This window comes from Euprymna scolopes, chromosome 32, assembly GCF_053919585.1.
Source record: "Euprymna scolopes isolate OS-2025 chromosome 32, ASM5391958v1, whole genome shotgun sequence".
Lineage (NCBI taxonomy): Eukaryota > Metazoa > Mollusca > Cephalopoda > Sepiida > Sepiolidae > Euprymna > Euprymna scolopes.
In genome coordinates, this window is record NC_136513.1 from 33068434 (window position 1) to 33078330 (window position 9897).

Here is a 9897-nt window from a genome sequence, read left to right on the forward strand (position 1 = left end):
CAAAACCTAAAGACAGTGTGTCATATATGATAACCATTACATCAGCACAACGCGATCTTTACAAAGTGTTACCAGACTACTTATTCTTAATATAAGGAAATATTCACGCATGCGCATTCGTGAAACAGTTAGCAAACAGTATTCTCAGGTACCAATTTTTCAATTTTTACCCCTTAGCAGACCCTTTCTGCAGGAAAACCGATTAAAAATATCCCACACGGTTGATTGTCCTATATACCAAATTTCAAGTCTGTAGATCTAAATTTCGTTGAGTATATAGGTTGACAAGTGTCCTCACACACACACACCATACACATTCTCACGTTTATAGATCTATAGATAGATTAAGAAAACTTTTATTTCCCATGTGTAATATATTTTTTGTTCGTGATAAAAAATCTTAAGAATTTTATTTTAAAAAAACTTTCAACTTTAAAAAAATATAATATGGCAACCTTAAACGTGATCAATATAATACAGGGTGCTCGCTAAAAAGGCGGGAAATTTGAAGGTCAGCTTGAATCATGAATAAAATGCGTGATTGCTATTTTTTGATTGGTGCCGTGTGAGTGTTGTAAAAAATTATTCTTTGTAAAAATAAATCGTTGTTTGACAAATTTCCCGTTTTATCTATCGACCACCCTGTATTTGAAAATATTATTTTTTAAGATTCTTTGATCGTTTCTATGCCTTTTGTTTAATGTTTTTTAATCGTTCTCTAAGTTTATTGTTGTGTTTGTTTTTTTATATGTATTTCCTCTATTTTGGATGGAACTTTTTGTTTGGAAATTGGAACAATTACTGCTAAGTAAATCGTTATAAAAAAATATTCACACTCAGATATACGTTTCGAGAAGTAAGCCTTGTATTATAGTTGAAAATATTTGAATGTCTTATGATTGAAATATGCAGTTGATCTAGAAGTAGATGCCAGTTCTATTAAAGATTGGGGTACGAAATGGCTTGTTTCGTTTTTTTTTTTTCACAAGGAAGCCACCACTTATCAAGGCCCGGAGGCCAGTCGGGGATAAGGGTTATTGCGTGTACAGTAATCAATGGGGCAATACCGTAGTAATCGTAAGTAATGGAAATCTTATAAAGTGTCTTACTTAATTATTAGGGATTTGTTTATATTGGACTTGAAGACATCCAAGTTGTAGTCAGTTGAGATACAGACAAACGGAAGAGAGTTCCACAAGCGTTCAAGAGCTTGGAATGATATCCCACAAGTTAACATTCAAAACGCCATACGAGCTTGGATTTCTAGGTTAAGACGATGCAGTGAATTGCACGGACTACATTTTGAGTATCTACGAGTATAATATAACATTTTTTTCTTTGTAAAACTTTTTAAAAATTATTCTTTGTAACAATATATCGTTGTTTGACAAATTTCCCGCTTTTCTAACGAGAAGCATGTATATATATATATATATATATATATATATGAAGGCTTCCATCAGTCTTGACAGACTATGGATACCCACTGTAAGGGTGCCTGCGCGTGAAATGTGTGTGGCAAGACTTGCGCAACCTCTAACCACGCCTCTCCTGAGTCAACATTGTTGCATACCAGTGGCAAGTTGAGGTACAAGACGACTGGAAACAATGCCGAGATAAGCGGAGAGCACATACAGCGCCTAGAATTCCCAAATGGTCACCCATCTGGTATTAGCCAGGCTCAACGTTGCTTAACTTCGGTGATCTGACGAGAACCGGTGTGTCAACGTGATTATGCCGTATATATATATATATATATATATATATATATATATATATATATATATATATATATATATATATATATATATATATATATATATATATATATATATATATATATATATATATATATATATATATATATATATATATATATATATATATATATATATATATATATATATATATATATATATATATATATATATATATATATATATATATATATATATATATATATATATATATATATATATATATATATATATATATATATATATATATATATATATATATATATATATATATATATTCAATCAAATATTATTAAATGCAACAGAGACACTTTGCTTTATGATTTCTTTTTTAATTTTTCGATTTTCCGTATAATCTTTTTGTATCAAAATCAAAAATATTAATAAAAGTTCCATAGTTGTTGCTGTCACGAGCCCTTTTGATTTGTCCACGACTCATCATCAGGTGTTGAAGTATATATATATATATATATATATATATATATATATATATATACATGGTGATCGCTAGAAAAGCTGGAAATTTCAAGGTCAGCTTAGATCATGAGCTTTAAAAACTTTGTAAAATTAATCTGTGTAAAAATAAATCGTTGTTTGACAAATTTCCCGTTTCTCTAGCGACCACCCTGTATTTACCAACGGTGTATAGTTAAGTATAGTAAAGTACAGTTAAGTATAGTTAACTATTTGAAAATGCCGTGTATTTATTTGATCTTGAACAACATTTCTTTACAGATTACAATTTATTTTTAATAATACTCTTTAAAAAATATTACAAAGAAAATGTGTATGACACATGTGTAATGGAAGTTTAATTAATATAATATATTGCTATTTAAAATAAATTGCAGAAATGCGTGCTTATCAATAAAAAAAATATGTTGACCACGTTTTGTACACATCGTATACTATATAATAAGTAAGGTTATATATATATATATATATATATATATATATATATATATATATATATATATATATATATATATATATATATATATATAAGCCGTGTGATGTAACAGCAACCAGACTAGAATATAGAAATCAATTAAGTTGAGAATATGGCCTAATGCCATTAATGGCCAGGGAAAGGATATTATTTCATATATCAACGTCCAACTAAAATTTCATCTAAGAGTTAATTAGATTCTTCTGCCGTATCTGTACCACTAAATAAGTGGCGAAATTACCAAACTAACACCAGTCCTTCTTTGCTGGTTCCGTATTTTTTTCTAATCGCAATCGTTCCAAACGAGCCTGAAATAATACACCTGATTTTTTGTTGATTTTATGATGTTTTCTTTGTTTACGCTTGGGTATAAATAATACTATAAATATACTATAATATACTATAAATAAGACGTTTGATTACCGAATTTAAGCAACGTTGAACCTGGTCAGTTCTGAAATCGATGACTATTTAGGAATTCCGGGTGTTCCATGTGCTCTCTTTCTATCTCGGCATTGTTTTCACTAGTCCTGGACTTCTCTTTGACACTGGACTCAAGCAGTGCCGATTCAGCAGAGGTGTGATTGGGGGATAGCGCAACACTTGCGTCGCAATTACACGTGCAGTTGCCCTTACAGGGGAGTATCCATTGTCTCTCGAGACTGAACGGAGGCACCGACACCGATAAATGAAACTGCTGCAAAATACCGTTCTGAACCAAAACATTGTTTATAACTGAAAATAGACATCGACTGGAAATAGCTGTAAATGAAATTAAATACCACCGTTTGTACACTTAATTTAGAATATTATTGGAAAGGAGTTTAAATTGAAGGTGTGTGTGTTTCGATGACATGTGCGTGCTCGCCGTAATTGCTCAGATGAATTAGTAACATTTATTTTTTTTTAATTTATTGCGCATGTTTCAGTGTGGAAGCACTCAAGTACGCACACACACACGCACACACACACGCACAAACACACACACATACATATATATGTATATATATATATATATATATATATATATATATATATATATATATGTATGTTTCATTTTGTGCGTATTTATGTATATCTCTATTTGCATATAAATGCTAATTTCTCCGTTTAAAACTGTAACACAAGATACGGGAATTAACTGCATCATTGATCACACGATAATTTCCGACATTTCAACGGGTAATATTTCACACATGTGTTAAATTTGTTTGCGTATGCGTATATCAAGTCACGACCATAATCATTATTACTAGTAGCAGTAGTAATAATTGTAGTAGTAGAATTTGGTCAAATAGTTTTTCAGGTTCTACGAGTTTATTAATCTATATATCTATAAAACTGAGAATGTGTGTGTATGTGTGTGCGGACAATTCTCAACCTATATACTCAACGAATATTTGATCTACAGACTTGAAATTTGGTATATAGGGAAGTCAGATATGTAGGACACTTCTTAATACACTTTCGTCTGGAAAAATGGCTGCTAAAGAATTCAAATTGAAAAATTGCTACTTTGTTGTCATCGGATTTTTATCTGCTTTTTTTTTAACTGTTTCACGAAGTTTAAAAACACCTTTTAAAGATCTTGGCAAGCTGGTATAATGGTTATCGTATTTGGCTCAGTCTTCAGGTTTTGGTCTCGATCTCAGCTCAAGTATTTTTTTACTTACAAGAAATTAACTTTTTAGAAAAAACATAATACTCTCAAGCACGTATCTCAGTTTTTTCTGTACTTTTTTTACATCCTCTTTTAAAAATAGGGTTATGTTCCGTTTAATACCGGGCAACGCCGGCACCTGCTAGTATTAGTAATATTTTAAATACAAGAATAGTTCCAAAAGCAAATCTTCTTATTTTTTAACTTATAATATTGAATCTCTACGAAGATGGGAGTGATACCATTTTAAGGAGCAATTTTTTGTGCTTCAAAATATCTTTTTCTACGTAGTCACCCTCATTCTTAATGCACTTTTGTCAGTGATAAATAATGGCTGTGCATGGGCGTCTGAACTGCGCCTTGCCATACGAGAGTCGTTCAAAAAGTCAAGCAGCCTATATTTTTCATTCTATGCGTTGAAGAGCTACAAAGACGGAAATGATACCATTACAACGAGCGGTTTCTGAGCTCCAAAATTTTTTTACTGCATAGTAACTACCATTCTAAATGCACGATTGACAAGAATTCAATTATGCATCTCTACTTCTGACTGGCGTCTATGTCAGTAGTTGCTTTTTTTCGAGTCTCACACCGTCAATATCTGCAACAGACACATCGAGCTTTCAGGTCATTAATGCATAATTTAAGTCATCATAATGCAATTTGTAATTCCCTCTGATCCATACAAATGGAATAAATTACCATTGTAATGTCCCTTGTAGTAAGAATAAAAATGGATAAGAAATGTCCATTTATCAAAGTTCACCGAAAACAACAATTTTTAGTATCATATATACTAGCGGGACCTGTGGAAATTCCGTAGCGGCATCTTTCATATGTGATCTATTGCGACTGGGCATTCTGTGTACGTTCAGCGTAAATGGGGACCCACGATGTTATTTTAATCCTTTTGTTAAAACTGTATAAGTATTTATCTAAGTAATCTCATTAATGTAGTGTCAGAATATATACGGTTATTACTGTTTATCTTCAATATTCTTACAGGAGTCTGTGACATACTTTCATTGTATAGATGCCCGACGCTAACAGAAACCTCGCCATATAATATTTAGATAGCGAACAAATACTACCCTTGGATTCTGGCCAGTAGACCAAAAATTATATTTCAGTTTCAAATATGGCTCAAAAGCGACATATTTTTTTCATTTATTTAACTTTTTTTACACTGCGTCTCAAGTGAACGGGAGATCTTATTCATCAAAAGGAAGACAGAAGATGATAAAATACTATGCACATTAATTAGTGTATCCAAATATAAATATAATGTTCGTAGCATGTTATCACCCTCTATTCTCCTTCTTAAAAAACTAGCAATTCAACCCGGATTTGCTCGGGCCCCCATGTACTGTTCATAACTTGCCCTATGTGTGAATACTCTTTATGTAAAATTCCAAATGTGTAGACCAGAAATTGGCTGAGTAATTTGGTAGAGATCGCAGAGGTATTTTTTTTTAATTTGACCCTAATTTTGATCCTTTAAAATATATTGCTTTGGTCTCAAATCCAAACACAAGGTTTGACCTATGTCCTAGTTACCTGCATCTATAATTTCAAATATGTAGGCACAAAATTAGCGGAGGAATTGTGTAAAATCTGCAACGGTCAACTCTTGCAATTTTGATCTTTTGACAGCGAAATTCTCGCCCACAAAACTAGTTAATATGCTTGCCGCATGTCGGAATACCCGTTATGTAAAATTTCCAATGTTTAGACTAAAAAAAATGGCTGAGTAGTTGTATAGATACCGCAAAGGTAAAAGGTTTTGAACTTTGACCCCTTGGCAGCAAAATTCCGGTTGAAAACCGATTAAAATGATTTTCCCAAATCGCAATATTCCTGATGTCACATCTCGAGTCTCTAGACCGAAAATTGATAGATACTTTGGTAGGGAAATGTACACACACACAGGAGGACAATTTCACTTTTATAGATATATAGATAGATAAGATCTAGATTATCAAATAATTTATCTTCTGGAAACCGTAACACACGTACGTACGTTAAAGACACTACGGTATTAATATATAGATATTTTTGAAGCCACTACATTCACGCGTGTGAAGTATTGTTGCTAGGTTTAAATTGGTGTATTAATAATAGCAACCTCTCTCTAGATAAGTTACGAAAATTATTACTTATTAATATTATTGTTTCACATTATCATGCAAGATGCCATGTAAGTTCGAACTTTGTGTCCCACCGCCGCACATCCCTGTGGTTGTTTTACATGTACTTCAACAGAATATGACCCGACTAATTTTCTGCTGTTGTGTCACCTTGACACGTTAGAAGTCAATCGATGTCGCTAGATGCTCTATTCTTGTATACGCTTTCATTATAGCACTCGCATTGGGAATTATCTGGCAGCTCCCTGTTTCCCGGCCCGTGTCAGTATATAGTAAATTAAATATACCGACTACGCGACTAACATAGACGTCACTTAATACCAGGGGGTCAAGGCCAACATTTTCCATTACTCTCTATTTGTACCTAAAAATAAACGCAAATTTAATGAAAAAAACAAAACTTCCTTTTTTAGAAGCTAAGTGTCTGTGAAACACAATATCACGGACTGCTTCCCAGCTGACTATGACATGGTTAGTTGGCAAGTCCAACATAAACTAATTCTTGTTCAGCTGTTCTCGTGCATAATCAATTTCTACCCAATGTCCACTATTAACCGTTATCACTGTCTTCTCTCATTAACTCTTACCTTCGAATGGCTTCTTGATAAACGATGACTCCCACTCCCATGTAAAAAAGGAGGTTCCACTGAAATTGCTTCTCTTTGAGTTGTTCTCATTTAGAATTGCCTATTAGCTCTGTTATAGTGTTAAATGGTAATAAAACAAAGGAATACAAGACTTTTAGAAACAAACATATATCACAGGCAAAGCGGGTTGAGCAATACTATTCCTCAACTGTTGGGCGTTTGCACGCGACCTCCTTGGCCGCGTAACAATCTCTGACTCCCGGGCACCGGTACTCGTTGCCAGAAGTGACGTCACCAGAGAAAGTGACGCCATGAGATGGTCCATTAATCTTATGGATGGGCGTCTCCAACAAGCTTCTTATTACGTTTCTTAATTTTTGAGATGAGGATTGGCTATTCGTATTGTTTGGAATTTTTGGACTACTGTTCTTATATTTCACAGCGTGTCTCTGGATGTAACCTTCGACCGTTTTCAGGTTTATCTTGTTGAACAAGGGAATGGTTCTTCCGAACTCGAAAATTTGGACAAAAAATTCAAACGGAAGCCTTTATTTAAGTCACATGGGTAGTGTGTTCCTCATGACTGGCTAGAAGTAATATTTTCAATTGTATTTTACATCGATCGAAAGGTTATAAAAATAAAACTCAAGGTGAGAGCAGTAGTCCGAAGATCCCAAATACGGTGATTCAGTACAAGAATTCCATCAATTTCGAATGTTACTTGCTCTGATTAATAAATACCTAGGAAATTGCTTTTCAATTGTTTATTGCTTAGCATTTGTGTTAGACATTTCTCTGTTAAAATTTTCTCATGCGTTCCTCCACAGTCTCGAATTAACGTGGGACACACATAGTGATGTACCAGATATTCATAGTTTAATTTGTTTCCTTTTTGGGGAAGGGGGTTCGTTTTACTAATCTGTATCAAATTACTAGCGGCCACCAGTGATACAATGGTATTTGGCAGTTCAAAAGTATTATTTAATATTTTCTACACTAAACATCCTTTCAGAACTATGCGGGCAACTCCGGTAAACGGGCCCTGCTAGTATAATTAATTTTATGTTACAATTTATTATAATATTCACTTTATATTATTATTTATTATTTATTATTTATATAATTATATTTTATATGTGTATCATATTTATATTAATATTTATGTAAGATATGGTAATTGCTTCGTTTTTAAAGAGGAAACATGTCCTCTCATGACAGCCACGTAGTTGTAGAAAATGAGGGGGATAAGATATAACGTATTTCTAACTGTTTTTCTTTGTGTGTGCGTGGGGGGGGGTGCGGGTGTGTGTATTACAGGACTTCTTGCTACTCAATTTGTGACTTGTAAAAGGATGCAAGCAATCGGTGTTAAATTTAAATTTATTATTATTAAATTAACGCATATAAAGGCTAAGAGCAACACAAGGATTAGCGTTCCTTCTCACAGCAGCGAGGCGTGACATGAGAGCATAATCTAAATTTAAGTTTCTTTATTTGTTAATGAATAAATAAGAAAATATTACATTCGCATGAGTATATGTTTTGTAGCGGGATAAAAGTATGGTGTGTATACGTGTTCGATATTCGAATATGAACCGAATAATTACGTGTCGACTTTGCATGAATTTGCACTGAATACAGTGGCGTTCCAATCAAAGTTTCGTGTTTGAAATGGCTTCCTGTTGATTCAAGGAAGTACATCAAGTGCAGTCTATCTTTCATAATCTTTTGGAAGAGGTGAACGTCGATCGGAAAATGCCACGAAGAACGCAGCATGGCAACTTGTCGGTGGACTAATTTGAAATTTGATGTTAACGTACAGAAATAGGAATGCCATAATTATCCAGTTATCATGAATGAGTACACTATATATATATATATATATATATATATATATATATATATATATATATATATATAACATTAACACACGCATGCACACACGCACACACACAAAGACTCGCACACATACATATATATATATATTTGTGTTTACATAGGCAATAATATGTCGCTACACATTCATGCGCATGTTTCGGTCAGTTAGTTACTAGTAGCTACTGCTTTCTGCAGGCGATACAGCTTATAAGAAAGTTATATGTTGCTTTATTTAACATAGATTGAGTTTCTAAACAAGGATAATTCGTATACAGAAAGAGTGAAGTATAATTAAAAACATTGTTAGTAAAAAAGCACATACCTACACATATATATACACATATATATATACATATATGTATATATAGATATAGATATATATCTACATCCATATAAAAGAAATTATATATGTGTATAACTATACATCAAAATGTTACAGAAAGCCAGAAAAAATCGGTACCGTTGGTTTCAAAAAGGATATAAGTGAATCAGTTTATAATTGAAAGATATCGGATTCTCATCTGTCTATGTTCACATTGTTTCTTGCCGGAAACAGTGGCCGTAGGTTGGTTTTTCGAATCGCAACTGATATATATATATTTATATATATATATATATATATATATATATATATATATATATATATATATACACACACTAGCAAGAGGACCCGTCGTTGACGTTCAAAAACAGCCTACAGAAAATGGACTCTGATTTATGATAGGTTATGAAAAAGAAGGGTTGTAAAGAGATAGCTTCGAATTTGGGGGTATCAAAACCAAAGCAAAATATGATGAAAGTCATAAGAAAATAGATAAACCCCATAATTTATTATACTATACCTGTTCACACTGAAACACTTATCACAATATTCTGTGGATCTATATTAAAAAACCTTGGTAAACTTTGTGACATATTT

General features: G+C 32.8%; 1 pseudogene; it reads right to left on the bottom strand.

Moving 5' to 3' along the window:
- Positions 1 to 1628: 1628 nt before the first annotated feature.
- LOC145256731 (5S ribosomal RNA) lies at positions 1629 to 1745 on the bottom strand (annotated as a pseudogene).
- Between the last annotated feature and the right edge of the window lie 8152 nt (positions 1746 to 9897).